This window comes from Podarcis cretensis (genome assembly GCF_951804945.1).
Source record: "Podarcis cretensis genome assembly, chromosome: 5".
Lineage (NCBI taxonomy): Eukaryota > Metazoa > Chordata > Lepidosauria > Squamata > Lacertidae > Podarcis > Podarcis cretensis.
In genome coordinates this window covers 31,758,899-31,777,684 of record NC_137174.1, presented here as the reverse complement: position 1 = coordinate 31,777,684, position 18,786 = coordinate 31,758,899, and the positions used below count along the sequence as shown (strand labels likewise).

The following is an 18,786-nucleotide window of genomic DNA, read 5'->3' as shown; positions in this document are numbered from 1 at the left end:
GAGATTCTTCCCTGGGCTCCTCCCCTTTCCGTTCAGCTTCCTATGAACAACTTGGTGGTTTTTTGGTATATAATGTGTCACTTCTAAATTAATTAGGATTGCCAGCAACCCCCTAATCTCCCTTTCCATCAGGTTCTTCAGCTGCATGTATGTAGCAGCTGGTTTAAAGTTTGGGATTCTGGTTTTTTTGGTTTTTTTTCTAAGAGAAGAAAGAAATGAAGAGTAGTGGGAAGGAACAGAATAGAGATTGTGAATCTGACTTTTGGAAAGGAAGGGCTGAAGCTCGGTAGCAGATCATCTGCATGCAGAAGGTCTCTGGTTCCATCTCCAGTTTCTCCAGGTATGCTGGTTTGGGAAGCCCCTGGTCTGAATTCCTGGAGAGTTAATGCCACTCAATGTGTGCAGAGAATTCTGAACTAGATGCACCAATTCTTTGACTTGGCATAGGGCATAGTTTCCTATGTCGGTATATGAGAAACATATCCAATATAAATGCAGGAGTTTATTATTATTATTATTAAAGAGGGAGGTGGAAAGGTCATTATTGTGCCTCCTTCCCTCCCCATCTCCAACGCTCCTTCTGGCCAGATTTCTTTGTGCGGCTTGAGGAAGAGAATGGACAGTGAGCCTTTTAAGAGGCGGATAAATAATGTATAGTTTCCTTCGTTTTGGAAGTAATCTGAGAATGCCTTCCTAGGTCAAGAAGGGAGATCAATATTCATTGATATCTGAATTACTATTCTCCCAGACTAAAAATTGACTTCTCCACTTGCTTAGCAGAACTCGCTTGGGAAATAACCCTGTAGACCTCAGGACTCATGCGCACAAAGTCCCAGAAGGGCAGGGTAGGAACTGCCGCATTTTATGGCCGTGCAGTGAAATAGGCTCTCATTCTGAGACTGGCAGAAATATCTCCCCCCCTCTTCCACTCCAAGTTTTACACAGCTCACTGGATGAAGAGCTGTCCTTTTGACTGGGCTCCAGTCTTTGTGCCATCATGTCCCCAGAGCCAGAAGGACAAAGAGACTCATTGGCAGGGGAGACGCTGCAGCAGCAGAGAATGCCGCCTTCTCATGCGCCTTGAGGGATAAGAGTGGCGAACCATCCCAGAGCGTCTTAAGGAAGTGACCTTGAAACTTGAGGGGTTGTTTTTTTTCTCCTGGCTTAGTGCAACTGTAAGAAAGACAAACTAGCCACTCCTAGAGGTCCTTGCGGTGGAAGAGGTTTTTCTGGTTGCCACGAACATTTAATTGCTGTCTCTTTGCACAAGCAAAACACAGTGGTGTTCCCAGGGTAACAATTCCTGATTCCCGAGCATGATTGTTCTCCTGCTTAGATATCAAGGCTGTCATCTCTTTTCTGGTGGCCATTAACTGCAGCAGTACAGGCCGAATGGCAGCTATTGAATTTCTGCCAGACGCACACAAGTTGCAAAAGGTGGGGAGGGCTGGGGAGGATATCAGACCCATTAAGTATTTTGCCAATGGAAACTTCAGCAGATACAGTCAAAGCACACCCAATGCGTACTTAAAACACATGACTCTTCCCCCAACCCCACCCCAAGTCCCGAGGACTGTAGTTTCCTCACCACAGATCTACAATTCCCAGTGCCCCTAACAAACTACACTTGCCAGGATCCTTTTGGAGGAAGTCAGATGGTTTAAATATGTGTTGGCTGTGCCTTAAATGTTTGTTTATTTTCCTATTTTGCCTCAAAATATTTACCTAGCCTGTTTAGCGCCCAGCTGAAAAATGTTCCTTAAGAGTTACCGGCACGTGTTATTTATAGGGCTTAGACAAAGATTCCAGCTCTTAATGCAAACTCGTAAATCACACTTTCAGATACAGCTATCGGTCACAAACTATAAAGTTTCATTGGGCAGTATACATCACTTACTGTCTTTCTTAATGTTTGTGTATGTTTAATTTCCCACAGACTTTCTCCTGCTGTTATTTCCTTCTGATTAAATAGTAAATCTAGGAGATTTCTGGAGATGTTGTGCTGGGACAGTATAAGTGGAATTCTTTTTAAAGAGACACGCCTGAGGTAAAAATCCATACATTATAACAACAAGAACACCACAGTCCTAAATTGTGTTACTAACAGTTTGGGTTATCCAGTAAAAAGAATGCACTTAAGTGCATAGGATTGCAGCCTGGCCTAGGAGACATTGCCCTCACTCTGAGTTGACTTCATTTGCCCTCAATTATTTGGTAACATACTCAAATCCATTTGGCTATTTACCACCATGATTGGGGTGGACCAGCCCATTTCACCACCTCACTTCTGCCATGACCCGGGTCTCACTGAACTCAACAGGAGCTGGGGTGCTCCTCAAAGTGTTGCTGCTTGCTCAGACCCCTGCTATGTGATCTCCAGTTGGTTGAGTTTGCCAATGTGATCAGTTGAGCAAGAAAATACGCAATAATTGGAAGAGTGGAGGAACAGCACCGACATTGCAGCATATTGGAACAATGGCAGTGAGCCCTGGCAACAGAGAAAAGGTGAACATTCTCAAAGCTTAAAAGTCTGTCCCGAACCCAACCAGGAAATAATTCCGTCTCCTTCACAGTTTTCCATCCTAAGAACAAAACATTTGGTGAAGTCCTAGCTTGATCATGTTTCTCCTGTTATAAAATATGTTTTAATTTGTTTTAAATGGATACGTCATTGAACTACAGACTACAAGCTGCCTCGAGCATTAAGGACAGGCAGCGGAGAAACTGGGAAAGAAAGAAAGAAAATGTGTTTCCTCACATGGATATGAGATTCATACAGTTTATTCATACCATTTATAGAAATTTAATAAATAATAATATGCCTCGGTTTATGAGGCATATGGTATTCCAAAGGTTATTCTAAATTTTGCAAGGAAGTCACTTGTCCAAAGGGCACGGCTGCTCTAACATGGTCCAAACTTGCCCACGCCACAGCATTTGGCGGCACAGATCACATTTCATTACACTGACAAGGCTGAGCAAATTCTTCCAGTTGTGTTAATTTCGCCCACAAGTCAGCTTGTGTCACATTTACAAAGAAGATTGTGACATTTCCTAGCCGTTGTCATCCCTCCAGGTTTTGTGGTCCATTGCAGCGCATTTCTAAAGTGGAAGAGGATTTGGTGTAAAGGAGTTTGCGGCTCTCTGCCGCGCTGTCACAGTCCAGCAGGGCACCCCCTGCAGTCGCCTGGGAAGTCAGATGTGCTCACCAGCAGAGTGGGTGAGAAGTAGACTAGCACATAATGTGTTTGTTTCCTTTCTGAGCCGAGAGTGATGAGTGGCACATTTCTAATTCCTGACATGGAAGGTCACAGCTCAGAAGAACCCTTTGGGAATGGGGGAGTACAGGAAACTGAAGGGCGAGTCTTTGAATGACATTGATTTCCCCCAGCAGACAATGGGTTGGAATACAATTGACACGAAACTTTGTTCCATAGCAGCAAACCATTCAAGCTCCATCAGTATTGTTTTGTGACTATAGCTGTTCCTTTTTATAACTTTGTACCTTCTTGTTTCTCTTTGTTGTATACTTTGTTCATTCCTTATGTTCTCATGACACAGATTAGTCTTGATTTGCATCAGCTTGGTTCACACAACGCCAAGTCATGGTTTGTTAAACCAAACCATGGTTGGTTTGAGCGTGTATACCTAGCCCAGCATACTAACTATGGTTTTCTTTCTGTCAATAAATAATAAAACCATCATGTGAAGGCAAGGTTTGCTGGCAGCTTACAATTTACAGCTTGTTTTAATTATGGTTTCTCGTTGTGTTTGAACCCAACTGTCTTTCTTAACCATGGTTTGTATGACCATCCCAGACACTCACCATGAAATAAGAGCAAGCCATGATTTGGTGGAAGAAGGTGGGGCTTATTTGCTGTTCTGCAAGATGACGTGAGCAAATCATAGTTACATGGTTAAAACTTTGCTTAGATGACACAAACAAACCATGGCTTATTGTTATGTGCAAATTCAGCTTATGCCAAGGAGTGTTACTCAATTAAACTTGCTCAGTTAAAATTTCCCTTCTTTCCCCTTCCTTTCATGTTTTAATTTAGTGCAGAAACATGCAACAGACACGTGACTTTTTAAACAAATGTGCCTAAATAGTGGTGATGATAGACAACAGGCTGTGCTGGCCTAACACTTAACCTACTGCTCTGAGAGCTAATATTTCCCCAGTGCTTACAGTGGCAATGCGTTCTGAAGTCCCTTTGACCAGTTAATAGTCAGCGCTTGCATAGATCTGTGTGTGGTTCTTTGAAGCCCTGGCAATCACCTGACCCAAACGGGCTTCAGAGTGCACTGCTCAGGGAAAAATGAGTCACCTGATGCCATTGTGACATCAGGTGAGTGGACCCACACACCTGTCAAATGTTGCCCATGAGGAATGGGCTTGCCTGCTGGCTGAGTCCACTTTTGCCACTGAACCAGTTTTCTGGAATTGCAGTTGCCACATTGGAATTGCAGTTGCCAAAGCAGCTCACTTCAATTCAGTAAAAACAGGAAAGGTAGGCCCTGCTTACATCAGGCTTACAAACTAGACAAAACACTGAAGGAAAGACAGAGTAGAGGGGAAAGCAGATCAGTTTTCCAAGGAGCTTAAAGAGGCACACATGGTTCTCCCCCATCTCATTTCATCCTCATAACAGTCCTGTGAGGTAGGTTAAGCTGGGAGACTTTGACTGTGGGGTTTTGAACCCTGGTCTCTCAGGCCCTAGTCCAACACCCTAACAACTACACTACACTGGGGTAGTGTGCATATGGCCTAATTAATCTCATACTTCAGCTCCTCATCCATTTGCTTCACCTCCAACTGCAGTAGAAGCACCCTACTGGAAAAAGAAAATGCCCCTCAAAACCAGTGTCAGATTTTTGCAAATCTGGGGATTGCTGTTACTACAAGAATTATTTGCCGAAGATTTCCGCACCCCCACGCTTCTCTCCCAAAGGGAACAACATTGAAATTTGGTAGTGTGAATGTGTCCTGTACCTCATTTATTTTGTTTCGATTCCATTGCCTGCAGAAACTTTCATTTCTTTTCGATCAGCCGCGCCATTCCTTCTCCTGCAAGATTTGCAGCTTAGCTGTTTTTCAGCTCACTGCAATGTCTCCCTGCCTGCATGATGAGTTGTGCTTAGGGTAGGTTTTGGTTAAGTAAGTAGATAGATACAGCTTTGCTTAAAACAAATGAAGTTGATTTAGTGGACCTATACAGCAGCCAGGCACCAGCGTTATTTAAGAATATTGGCTCTTTGGAGTCAAGGCAGTAAAAGCACTTCATTTTCATTTCAACCCTTAACTGAATATCAGTTGCTTCAATCTGTTCATTTACTAATTCCTCTCATTTCCTTGCCATCTCCTCTGCCCAGCTCACCCTTAGCCAGTAAACAAGCACATAGTATGAAATGCCCTGTACTTGCAGTTCATGGACTTCGTGCAGTTTTACAAATATTTTCAAAGTTCAACAGAACTTTATGAAAACAGAAGAAGAGCCTAACGCAATCACATCACGTGGGACAGGAACATAGGAAACTCCCATATACCCAGGCTGTGTATATATTTATAGCATATATTTACAGCATATTTAAAGCTTTTGCCCCATTTCCCAAAGTGATTTCACAATAAAGACATACATATATACAGACTGGGTTATCCACACCTCTCCTTGTTCTGCTGCTTCCATCACCCTCCTGGGGAAAAAACTGCTCTTTAGTGCTCAATCGGAGCTAACTGGAATTTGGGTTTTGACCAGATTGCCATTTGTTCTGATATATCACTAAAGAGCGGGTTTTCCCTTGGAATTGTACATTTTACAATTTTTTATGTGCTGTGAGCTGCCCAGAGAGGCTGGGAAAACCCAGCCAGATGCACGGGGTATAAATAGTAAAATCATCATCATCATCATTCCTTTCCCAATTCTCTAGCTCTCTAAAATAAGCAGGGAGCCTCCACAGACATGAAAGGATCCCTGTTGCAGATGTTTGCCTACCCTGAGAAGGAAGGCAAATGGGAATGGCTGCTGCAGCAGGTTTGAATTTATCATGCTTGCCTCCCCTCCCCCTCACATGCTTAAATTTACCTTATTGTAACACCTGAAGGCAGTTTAAGAGTTAACAATATCAAGATGGGCAGAGAGAATCCTTGCATGAAGGAGCTCCAAGATTGCATGCATGGATGGTGTGGAACTGGGGGCAGAGATGCAGAGGCAGAGACCACATTTATATTTTGCCTCGGAAAGCAACATACCAAAGTTATGATGCGCAGATGTGGTTGGAGGGGAGGAAAGGGGTAAAATCTTCTTAATAAATCCATTCCACGCCTGCAGAAGATGAGACAGGAGTCGCATATTCAACCATGTCATTTTGCTGAGCCAAAAGCAAAAGTGTTTCCAAATCCATTTGTTCTGTTCTGCGGCAACTCTGCTTATTTTGGGCTTTCAGGGAGCTTGGGCTCCCCTCCAGCACCTCGGAGATGCTAAAGAAGCAGAGGGAATAAGAGATGGATCCTGGTCTGAATGCATGCCATGAACCCATTAGCTGGCCTTAGCCCCTTCTGCTATATCGGGAAAACAGTTAAGTAATCTACCTTTTAGGATTGTTGTAAGTATTACAAATAGGTGAAATATGTGAAGTGCTTCAAACACAATAAAGCAATGTATGCTGCTGTAATTGTAATTGTTTTTATTATTTACTGCTGTTAGTATAGCTGATGTTCAGCTGAAAGAAGAAGAAAAGTTTGGATTTGATATCCCGCTTTATCACTACCTGAAGGAGTCTGAAAGTGGCTAACAATCTCCTTTCCCTTCCTCCCCCACAACAAACACTGTGAGGTGAGGTAGGCTGAGAGACTTCCGAGAAGTGTGACTGGCCCAAGGTCACCCAGCAGCTGCATGTGGAGGAGCGGGGAATCGAACCAAGTTCACCAGATCATGAGTCCACCACTCTTAACCACTACACCACACTGGCTCTCAAGCACCAGGCAAATCATTCCCAGCAATGTTTGTCAATATCCCTTTTGTCCATCAGCAGGGCCGAAGCTTCCTAAAGTGTTGGACCAGATGCAGGTGGCACTGTGGTCTAAACCACTGAGCCACTTGGGCTTGCTGATAAGAAGGTCAGTGGTTCAAATCCCCGCGACGGAGTGAGCTCCCGTTGCTCTGTCCCAGCTCCTGCCATCCTAGCAGTTTGAAAGCATACCAGTGCAGGTAGATAAATAGGTACCGCTGTGGCGGGAAGGTAATCAGCATTTCCATGCGCTCTGGTTTCCATCGTGGTGTTCCATTGCGCCAGAAGTGGTTTAGTCATGCTGGCCACATGACCTGGAAAGCTGTCTGTGGACAAACGCCAGCCTGAAAGCGAGATGAGTGACACAACCTCATAGTCACCTTTGACTGGACTTAACCGCCCAAGGGTCCTTTACCTTTTTTTTAACCTTACCAAGATTCACAAATCATGATACACATGGCAACATCTCCCAGCACGGACTGTGTTCTCTGTGTCTGCCCCTGGAATTTCTGCAACCTGTAATGTGCAGAGACTGGGATGTTCAAAGAGATTCATGCCATGGTTTTCTGGTGGATTGCACAGACTAGGTGATGCTGAATCAGCACCACCCATGTCAGAACCATGCTATACATTTAAAGCACATTCACAGTCACAAGAAAAAAACTGAATTTTGGCATGATCCTTCCCCTCTCCCCATTGGTCCACAGTAGGAACAAGCACCCCCTTTAATCTGTGGGATTTGCACTGATTCATGCTTTACACTCCACTCCATAATAACCAGCTACATCAAGCAGCCATTTCATTGGTTTAAAAGAAACTCATTACTTTTCTGACCAAAATGTTACAGATGTAATCATTCCCCCTGATTATGATTATTTTACACACTGCAGGGTGCCAACAATAATAAAAATGTAAACATCACATTATTTTTTCACCTTAATGTAACTTCAAATTAAAAGGAAGAAGAGGCCAAGGCGAGCCATAATATGTCTTGAAGTCTTTCCAAATGCAAAACAAATAAATAAAATCCTGTGAGATGCCGACAGCATTTTGAGAAGCCCGCTTTGCTTTCTCACTCTGCAGTTTCAATCTGATCCAATTTCTGGGAAGGAAAATACATTTTCCTGAAAAATCTGAAGGGGGGAAAATTAGTAGAGGTTGGCACCAGAAAAATGATAGCGGAACCCTGCTGTTCTGTAGACACTCTTTAAAGAGATTGAAAATAATCAAGGTGACAGTAATTTTGTGAAGTGTCTTTCCAGTTTTGGAATCCAGATTTAAAAGTCTGAACTGGTGGGGGAAATGCAATGGAAGCAAGGATACTGCTAACCCATTCAGTCCCACTGAAGGCTTCCTTCCTTCCTTCCTTCCTTCCTTCCTTCCCACCCCCATTCTATTCATAGGGTTTTATGGTATGCAGGGATTTTACAGTGGGCATCCATAGCTTATGACCCACCAAATTGAACACTACCCACCACTAGTCATGTATGCAATCCATCAGTAGCTCAATTAACTTCTTGATTTTACAGCTTCTGATGAAGGTGTAGCCTGGGATGTTTATTAACCCCCTGGGTGCGACCGCTGAACATGTCTGGTGTGGTTGGTGGGTCACATCTTGAGCAGGTCTGCTTTATGAGACTTGGGCTTCATGTTGTTGACTTGGCTGGTGAAGGTGGACTTACCCTCCCAAATTTGGGGAGCATGCCAGGTGACCACGAGGAATAAGAACGTAAGAAGAGTACAAGACAAAAGTCTACGTAGTCCAGTGCTCTCTTCACAGAACCTAGCCAGATCCCTATGAGAAGCACACAAGTGCAACCATGTTCTCCAAGTGCAGTTCCCTCCCAGCAACTGGTGTTCATACTCTTCTGACAGTGGAGGTGGAACATATTCATCAAAGTTTGTAGCCATTCATAGCCTTTTCCTCCTCAAATTTGTTTAATCCTCTTTTAAAGTTGTCCACGTTGGTGGCCACCACTACGTCTTGAGGGAGCAAATTCCTGACAGACAACTGTCAGGGATTATTTCTCCCCTGGATAGAGAGACATAAGGCTACATCCAGCACCTTTAACAACAGGGATGCGAAGCCTGTGGAACGACAAATGATGTTGAACTTGAACACCCGTCATCCTGGACCATTTCCAAGCTGGCTGTGGGTGATGAGATTTGGAGTCCAGCAACACATGGAGGACCACATGGTCCCCACCCTTGCTTTACTGGCAGGGCTTGTTATTTGCTACCTGGAATGAAAGACAAGATGTGACTGCTCAATTCTAGAAACAGAGGCCAACTAGGCTGGTGGCTGAGAATTTTTTTTCAGCACTGGTGATGGGATACCAACCACCACCACACCTCAGGGGAGTTGAGGGGATGGGGCAAGCCAGAGGACACACACACAGCTCAGTTACCACCACTTTGAGCTGGCTGCCTCAAATTGCTCAATGGTAGGGCTGGCTGGGGGAGTTGGGTCCATTAGGACATATGGGGCACTTCTGCACTGAACTCAGCCTGCCCTCAGCCAGCCTATCTACATCCTTATACTTACAACCAATCTAAGGAGTGGTAATGGCTGCCAGCTTCCTCCTCTTTGAATTCACTGAGGAAAGGAACAAAACCAGAATTCCTTGGCTCTGCCTAACATTTGCTCTTGCACCACCTACTGTTGGACCTCCCTACCTTCCACCCTACCAATCCCAAGGAGCTCCAGACTTCACTGAGGCCCGGTGCTATAGGCTTTCAACCTTGACAAATCTCCACCCTGTCCAGATCTTGGCCTGGTCCAGCATGCACCTAAAAACTCACTTAGGCTTACTTTCCTTTGGCTCAAACAATACAAATCCATGGTCAAACACACCTAACAAGAGATGCAACGTCAACCACAATTTTAACTTTCCAAAAGAGTTTTATCAATCACTGTGACACCGTCGGTCATCTTGCTGCGTAAATCTGCACACACACAAATGTGTCATACCATTGAGCTGGCGTTTAGCCATTTACAGCTGGGTTTGTTTGTTTTTACAGGCATCATGCGATATATATTTTTATGTGGAAAATCTGTTTAGGGCCCTGATGGATAAGGCAAGATGAACTCATGTGACACACACCCTGCCCCCATTTTCCTGCAGAGTTTTGTGCTTTGTCGTAAAGAGCGGGAGTTATAGTTTTCCAGAGTATTAGCTATAAAAACGGAGCCTTGTTAAAGTTACAGTCAGAGGGTGCAACAAATGAGTTATTTCAGCATATATCAGAGTTCAGGGCTCTTCTTTGTGACTTGGAAGTAGTGCTGTGATGTGGTGGAGAGACTCTGCAGCCCGGGACTTTCAGGAGAAGTGCTATCTGTGCTGGAGCCTGGAAGTCACGTGGCCTCTCCTTTAAATAATGTATTCCCCTACAGTTCCAGCTCTTGACTTGTTCAAAGACAGTTTCTTTAAAATTTAATCAGTAGCTTTATCATCGCCTGCAGGAAAAAAGTGCCAGAGCAAAAGTGCTTTCAGAGCAAGGAAACCTGACATCTAATGAAATAGCACCTTTACTCATCTCTCTTCCCCACCCCCTCCCCAATCGGCCACATTTTTGTTAATTTCTCCTACAAGTGTGCCCATTAAAAAGAAAAGGTAGGAAGGCTCCGTGCACTGTGGTGACAATCTGAAGCACCATTCAGGTGACCTTGTTAGAGCCACTGCACAGTGACTCAGGTGGGATGCCATCCTTGTAAAGCTAGGCTGCCTGAACAGCTCTGCGTATGGTGCCAAGGACTCACTGAACACAACTGATAATGGGCAGGCCAGTCTCTTCCTAGTTCTTGTTAGTTTCACATGTGTTCATTCCTAAGGGCCAGTGTGGTGTGATGGTTAGAGTGCCAGACTATGACCTGGGAGACCAGGGTTCAAATCCTTACTCAGCCATGAAGCCCACTGGGTGACCTTGGGCTTCATGGCTGAATGAGGGCCAGTCAGTATCTCTCGGCCTGACCTTGCTCACAAGGTTGTTGTTGTGAGGTTAAAATGGAGAGGGAAAGAAATGCGTACACAACCTTCAGTTTCTTGGAGGAAAGGCAGGATATAAAGATAATAAGTAAACTATTTTGCCTCATCATTATGCCATTATTATTATTATTTTAAATCATGCATTTTACATTTATTCAGGTGCAGACTTTGAGCTTTAATATATTTATATTGCATAAAATTAGCATTTTTGTATACATCTTTTGCCCTAAAATACATTTTCCCCCTCATCAGTGTATTAGTCCGGAAAGTGTGATTCAGGCTGGTTTGCTTAAATATGAAGTGCAAATGAAATAGTTGTGCATCTCTACACACTGAGCCAGCACCATAATCTAAACTGGAAAGCATGTCTCACCTCTTGAAAATATGGCACTTACTCCTCAAGAGGTCCAGGTGGTGCTTGCTGTGATTCGGGATGGGCAAATGAGTCACTTTTGGTTTCTCTCAGTTTCTCTCTCTCTTTTTTCCAATCTGAAGTTTGGTTCTGCATATTTTCACACCAATGCTGGTTTTTTAATTAATTTTAAAAAGTCCAGATGAAAATTGTCAGCATTTTAGTGTGCATTTTTTGTACTGTACACCTTTCTTTTTTGGTATGCTATTTCCCCTAATATATACCTTTATCCCAGTATGGGCATTTTTGTCAACTTTATTTGGCTGGAGAACCACACTGCGAAATTTGGAGATGTTAGAATTTGGAAGGCTGGCTGTGCTTCAGAGGTTGGTGCAGGAGATGATACAATGGTACCTTGGGTTACAAACACCTTGGGTTACAAACACTTCGGATTACAGACTCCGCTAACCTGGAAGTAGTACCTTGGGTTAAGAACTTTACTTCAGGATGAGAACAGAAATCGCGTGCCGGCAGCGCAGCGGCAGTGGGAGGCCCCATTAGCTAAAGTGGTACCTCAGGTTTCAGGTTAAGCAGTGGCGTAGCGTGGGGGGGTGCAGGGGGGGGCCAGCCGCACCGGGCACAACATCTGGGGGTTAGGGTTACGGGCCGCAAATCCACGGGTTAGGGGGCGCAAATCCACGGGTTAGGGGGCGCAAATTACTTGCCTTGCCCTGGGTGCTGACAACCCACGCTATGCCACTGAGGTTAAGAACTTATATGGCCTGTATCCCAGGGACTTGGAATGGATGAACAAGTCTATTTATTTCTCTTATTTCTCATATATTTGTTCCATCCTATTTCTGCAGTAATCTACCAAAAAGGGTGGAAAAACATGCACAAAAATTGTATTTAAATTGAATTTTTTTGCAGCATGCTATTTAAATAGGTATGTATGTCTTTTATATACACCGCTTCATATTTCAACAGAAATCTCTCAGCAGAAATCTCTAAGGAACGCAATACAAAACCTTTAACTGAAACACAATAAGGTAGAACTACTATGGCCACTAAACGGCGTTTCCGTGCGCTGCTCTGGTTCGCCAGAAGCAGCTTAGTCATGCTGGCCACATGACCCGGAAGCTGTACGCCGGCTCCCTCGGCCAATAAAGTGAGATGAGCGCTGCAACCCCAGAGTTGGTCACGACTGGACCTAATGGTCAGGGGTCTCTTTACCTTACTATGGTCACTATTAATCATGACAATCCCACATGTTATCTAACTTCATTAAATACATTCCTCTAAGCAATGTAACCATATGCAAAACTTAACAGTCCAGGGAACATCAACAGGCAACAAAGCACCCTAAACATATCATAAGTATATTTTTAAAGCCACAAAGTAAGATCACCAAAATCATTCATCTGCATATTCACACCACACCGAACCACACGTCTGCACTGCACAAAACTGAGCACGCAACCTCCGAGTATGCAATTGCTCACCAATCTCCTTAACACCCACCACATCACTCCATTCTCTCTCCGGTAAAACACTTCAAAGTTGAAGGAACGAATAAATACGTTTCAGTGCATGCATTTCTAAATGTGTTTGATCCTAAAATACCCATTTTAAATGCACATTGGCACGTTCTTCTGAATCAAGAGCCGCATCACACCCTTTGGAGAAGTGTGAAATCCAAAGAATAATTATGTTCCAATCCACACATTAGTCCAGGAGGTAGTGGTAAGATCCATTTGCAATGGGATGGACAGGATTCAAATTTTCCAAGCACCCCTGCATGAGACCTGGGGGAAGAAGGTAAGTGTATGTGTGTATGGTGGCAGTAATAGTGGTGGACATCTTCAGAACTACACCCAGCATCTCCCCCCTGCGTTATCATATATGAAAAGCTACATATCAAACACTTGCCTTTTGGCTTTCCTTTGCAGTTGCATGTGTACTTCCACATCACAGCATTTGACCTAACCCTGCACAGCTGCTGCGAAGATAACTGAAGACTTGTCCTCTGCTGCCTTGTCCAAAACTAAATCTATTAGGTGGGGCAAGGAAAGCAACAATGCTTGCACTTAGGTACCTGAGCCAGTATCTTAAAAAGCAGAGACATCACCTTGCCAACATAGGTCTGTACAGTTAAAGCTATGGTTTTCCCAGTAGTGATATATGGAAGTGAGAGCTGGACCATAAAGAAGGCTGATCGCCGAAGAATTGATGCTTTTGAATTATGGTGCTGGAGGAGACTCTTGAGAGTCCCATGGACTGCAAGAAGATCAAACCTATCCATTCTTGAGGAAATCATCCCTGAGTGCTCACTGGAAGGACAGATCCTGAAGCTGATACTCCAATACTTTGGCCACCTCATGAGAAGAGAAGACCCCCTGGAAAAGACCCTGATGTTGGGAAAGATGGAGGGCACGAGGAGAAGGGGACAACAGAGGACAAGAGGACAGTGTTCTTGAAGCTACCAGCATGGGTTTGATCAAACTGTGGGAGGTAGTGGAAGACAGGAGTGCCTGGCGTGCTCTGGTCCATGGGGTCACGAAGAGCTGGACACAACTAAACAACTAAACAACAACAACAACCTGAGCCAGTAGAGGGTGATAGAAAGGCAACCTGTTGCTCAGCTCACTGATCCATTCACTTTTAGTATGCTTGTTGGTAAAGTAGATCACATGCTCTCAGGCTTACTTCCTTTCTGCTTCTTCTCCAAGGTCTGTTATGAGCAGGCATCCCCAAACTCAGCCCTCCAGCTGTTTTGGGACTACAATTCCCGTCATCCCTGACCACTGGTCCTGTTATCTAGGGATGATATGAGTTGTAGTCCCAAAACAGCTGGAGGGCCGAGTTTGGGGATGCCTGGTTTTGAGTATGAGTCAGCTTCTGCTAGTGTTAACTAATTGGCTCCATCTTGACCACATGTAAAACCTATACCCAAGTTTTCTTTATCCTTTCAGCAGTCTCGTCGGACTGTTTATTTCTGCACACCATTGCAATATATACCCTATTCTGGTTGATAGCAGCTCTCCATAGTTTCAGGCATGATTTCAGATGCTGCAGCTGGGTTCCGTTGCCCTTTGAAGCTGCTAATGCCATGGATTGGACCTAATGCCTTCTGCATGCAAGCAGGTGTTGTCCTTTTCAGTGGTGGCCCCTCCTCATTTTTAAAGTTCAGGTGCATTTATTTGGATGTGCAGAAATTTGTGGCTAGATGCATCGCAAGCCATCTGCAAGCTCCTCGTTTTGCAGGAAGAGTGGAGAACTTCACCCCTTGCTTCGACTGGGACGAAGGCTGAATCTTCTGCTCTTATAAGATTTGCTCGCTTCTGGCTGAAGGGCATTCCCAAAAGACAGGTTAATTTTTAGGGGTCCGTTATAGCTGTAATAACATGGAGACACAGAATTGATTACTGTCTCCTCGACAATTTGTTTTTCGAAAGGATGCTCAAGTGGTGATTTCAGTCACAGAATGATTTGTTTGTCAGCAGAGGGGGGGAAAACATAGCAGGAACTGTGTGCCAGAGCATGGCAACCCCAGAAGGTTAAAGATATCTGCCGATTGCAAAGGACAGTGGAAAACGGCATGTTAGAAGGCGGGAGCCACCTCATCAGAACCGAGCAGCCTCATCTGTTGGGAATCTATTTTATATTATTACTAGCAAAAGGACTGCTGTGTTGGCGGTGCTGGTGATGATGATACAGTGGTACCTCAGGTTAAGAACTTAATTCGTTCTGGCGGTCTGTTCTTAACCTGAAACTGTTCTTAACCTGAAGCACCACTTTAGCTAATGGGGCCTCCTGCTGCCGCCGTGCCGCTGGAGCACGATTTCTGTTCTCATCTTGAAGCAAAGTTCTTAACCCAAGGTACTATTTCTGGGTTAGTGGAGTCTGTAACCTGAAGCATCTGTAACCTGAAGCATATGTAACCCGAGGTACCACTGTATGTGTGTTTCTCTCTATCTGTATTTCAGGCCAGGACCTTGTAGGAGTGCTGGCGAAACTCAGCGGAAGGCAGACCTAACTGCAGGAAATCAGCACCACGGCCAGTTCCTTGTGGAGCAAATGTCAGAAACTGGACCAGTGTTTCTTTTTTTTCTTTTTTCTTTTTATAAAATTTTTATTAGGTTTTCACATTTTATACACACACACAAAACAAAAACAAAAACAAAAACAAAACATGTATAATTTCATACTCTTACTTTCTTTACCCCCTTTCCCTGACTCCCCCCACCCCCTCTTCATACATCCCAATTCCAATAATTAATTCAACAAGTTCTTGTCTCTCATCTTTAACATATTATTATTATTTTTAATCCTAGCTCTTTTTACTTATCCACATTTAACTTATCCAATTCTCTTATAAACATTAAATCCTTTTTCTAAGGTCGACCTAATTTCCCTTCCACGAATTTCTCCCTTTATATATTAATTAATTATATGTCCTAATAGCCAAATACAAAAATCATAAAAATTTTGAGATTCTGTTCTCCCCTCCCTCCCTACCCCGGTTTCCATCCCTTCCCAAGTAAATGTCCACAGTTCCTAGCCCGGATTCCTCACATCCGAGGCCTTCAAATCTCTGTCCGTCTCTCTCTGCCGATTTTGTTGGTAATCCTTCTTGTTGGACCTCGGGTCTCGAAGGAGTTCTGTCACAGTCACATCAAATTTTCTTCCATCCAAGATACTTAAAAGCAGTTGCTGCAAAAGGTCAGCTAATCTCCCATACTCAAAGAGGAAGTCCCAATCATATTTCTTTATTCTTTTAAATTCCAGCATTCCAGGTATTCCAGGGACTTACTCCTTCATCTTTCTCATCTTTCACAGATTTGTAATCCAAAAATCTTCTTCTTTATTTCCTGACAATATAGACTCCTGATTGGTATTTTCCTGTACTTTTTCCACTCCTTCTTTCCTTTCCACCAGTTCCAAAAATGTCTCTTCTGGTTCAGCTGCAGACTTCTTATCAGTCCCTTCCTTTACACATTCAGCAGAGTTGTTTGTTTTAGGATTCAAGGTCATAAGTTCTTTGTTCATAGCCATACTCTGCTCTTGCAGGATTCCCACAAGAAAGAACGTTTTTTCTAACTCTGCCAGTAATTTTCCCTCTGCAGCCATTGTAATGTCTCTAGTTCCCCCTAGGGGGATTCCAATTGCTTAATAGTCCTTTTCCAACAGTCCGTTACTTTGTTATTTATAGCTACGTTGTTTCCAACCACCTCAATTCAAATACAACACTTTTAGTTCAGAGAGTTATTAAGTAACAAAGTTCTTAACTTTCACTGTCCGTTTGACAGCTCCTTTGACAGCTGTCAAACTCCTTATTCTTTTTCCTCCGGCTCACGCACAGGACGCTCCCGGGTTCGGGGGGGGGGGTTTACACAAAAACTTCCAAAATTCCTCACTTTCTCTCCAGCACAAAGACTTCTTCTGTCAAATTCATGGAAATATCTTTTATCTGACACCAAAAACAATACTCTCCACCTTAATTCTCCGATCCTTGCTTTAGATCGTTTGTAGGTAGGGGGGGTGCGGACTTCCCTTTAGCACATCCCCCGGTTGTACCGAATTCAAAGATATAAATTTTAAAGTCCAGATTCCATTCTACTCACGGGTTGTTTGTTTTCCAGTCCGAATTTTGGGAAAAAAGTCAGCGCTCTCCGGCCATGGCTCGCGGCTTCGCTCCACTGAAATAGCGGTCTACTCACAGCACCACACCGCTCCCCGTACCCTCTCCGTAGCCTTTAAAAAGGCTCTTCATGGGTCGGGGAAGGCGCTTAAAGGTGCCCACTGAGTCACCAAGTCCGCAGGCTTCCGCGCCTGCGGTTTCTAAGGGTCCCCGCGTCGCCGGCGCGGTAAGACCCGTCTTCAGCAGAGCCGATTCCCTCCGGAGCTCGGAGGGAATCCGCCATTAGCCGATCGCGCTAACCCGGAAGTCCTGGACCAGTGTTTCTCAAACGTGGGACTACAATCGCCATCATCCCTGACCACTCACCCTGCCAGCTAGGGATAATGGGAGCTGTAGTCCAAAAACAGCTGGAGACCCAAGTTTGGGAAACACTGCTTTAAGCAATGAGGACAATCTAAGCAGGTCGTCTGCTCAGCCAAGTTTACAATGGAAATCAATGCATCATTTACCTGCTCTTCAGGTTACATAGACAATAGGAAATGGAGGTGATGGTGAGCAAAAAGAGGAAGCCTGAGAACAGGACAGGAATTCATTGTTCTTTTGAGCTAATTTGGATTGAAACTGTTGCAGTTCAGAAGAACCGTGTTCTAGATGAGCCAGGAGGCATTTTCTTCCTCCCTACCACCAAGACAGCTTCAACCATGCTGGGGGTTGGCTCTAGCAACTGTCTGATGCCAACTTTCTTGCCCCTAGCTCTGCCCACTCTGATGGCAACATCTTAGAAGGGTCATGTGCTCATTTCCAAGGCACTGGTTCTGGTGGACTGGGGAGCATCCTGCTGCCCTCTGCCAGCTATATAATGTATTCTTTTTAAACAGATCAAAGCAACAGTAGCCAAATACGTAATAGGCTTGAGAGGACAGGAGCATCTTAACCTTCCATCATAAAGTGAGGAAAATGTTAAGTGTTGTATAAGGATCTGCAGTGAATACCCATTCACCCTGTTTTATTTAATGAGATGAAAGCGACCTGCTGTTGACCTGGCACATGAGTGGTGTTGAACTTTTTGCCCTGGCTTGGCTGGAACTGAATCCAGGGATTCTCAAGCTCCCTTTTCTCTGCTGAGCATGTTTTCCCAAGTGAACTGATTCTCACTGCTTCCAAAAACAAGAGGCTCCCCACCCCATGCTTTGCATTCTCTGAAAAGCGATTCTTTCAAGAGGTATAGAGAGAGGGGTTTGCAAATACCCGGAAGAGTGGTTAGAAATGGGAACACACAAAAACAGAGTTCTTGTAAGGTAAAGCGCATTGTGAATTGGCTAGCTGAAACAAATGCTATTATACATGGAAGGGTGAAATATGTGATTGCGCTGAGGAAGGTATCTGAGAGAGCTAGCTGTTTGTTTGTTTTTAATATTGCGGGATCAGGAGCTTGGTGTTCTTTGGAAGGAAGGGGAAAAGGCAGCTCGCAGTGCTTTGATACAATGGCGCCTGCTTTCTTTGGCACATTTCTACTGATATTTCAAGGGAACACCACTTACCTTTCACAAGCCAGCTTTGATTTAGCTTTCTCTGCTTCCCCATGCCATAAAACCATCTGCAATGCTGCCCTGACATTTTTGACAGCTCCTCCTCCAGCTGCAGTGCTTTGTCAATTAATCAGTTGGGTTAACTGAAAGTAATTTTTATTATGTGTTTTTACATACAATTAAAAAGAAAAAGAAAGTAAAGAATAAATGAAGAAAAATGAAAACAAAACCATGAAAAACCAAGGACACAACACAAAACACCTAAGGATT

The 18,786-nt window shown here is 44.1% G+C and overlaps 2 long non-coding RNA genes across 2 annotated transcripts in view; both read right to left on the bottom strand.

Annotated features, from left to right (window-relative positions):
• The window catches only part of LOC307216357, a 621,279-nt gene that overhangs the window by 30,797 nt on the left and 571,696 nt on the right, over positions 1–18,786 (bottom strand). The window lies entirely within an intron of this gene.
• LOC307216655 lies at positions 7,418–13,122 on the bottom strand. The gene is made up of 3 exons (XR_013839253.1): positions 13,022–13,122; positions 11,390–11,517; positions 7,418–10,465 (listed from the first exon to the last, which is right to left on the bottom strand). It is a non-coding gene; the product is annotated as an uncharacterized lncRNA (long non-coding RNA).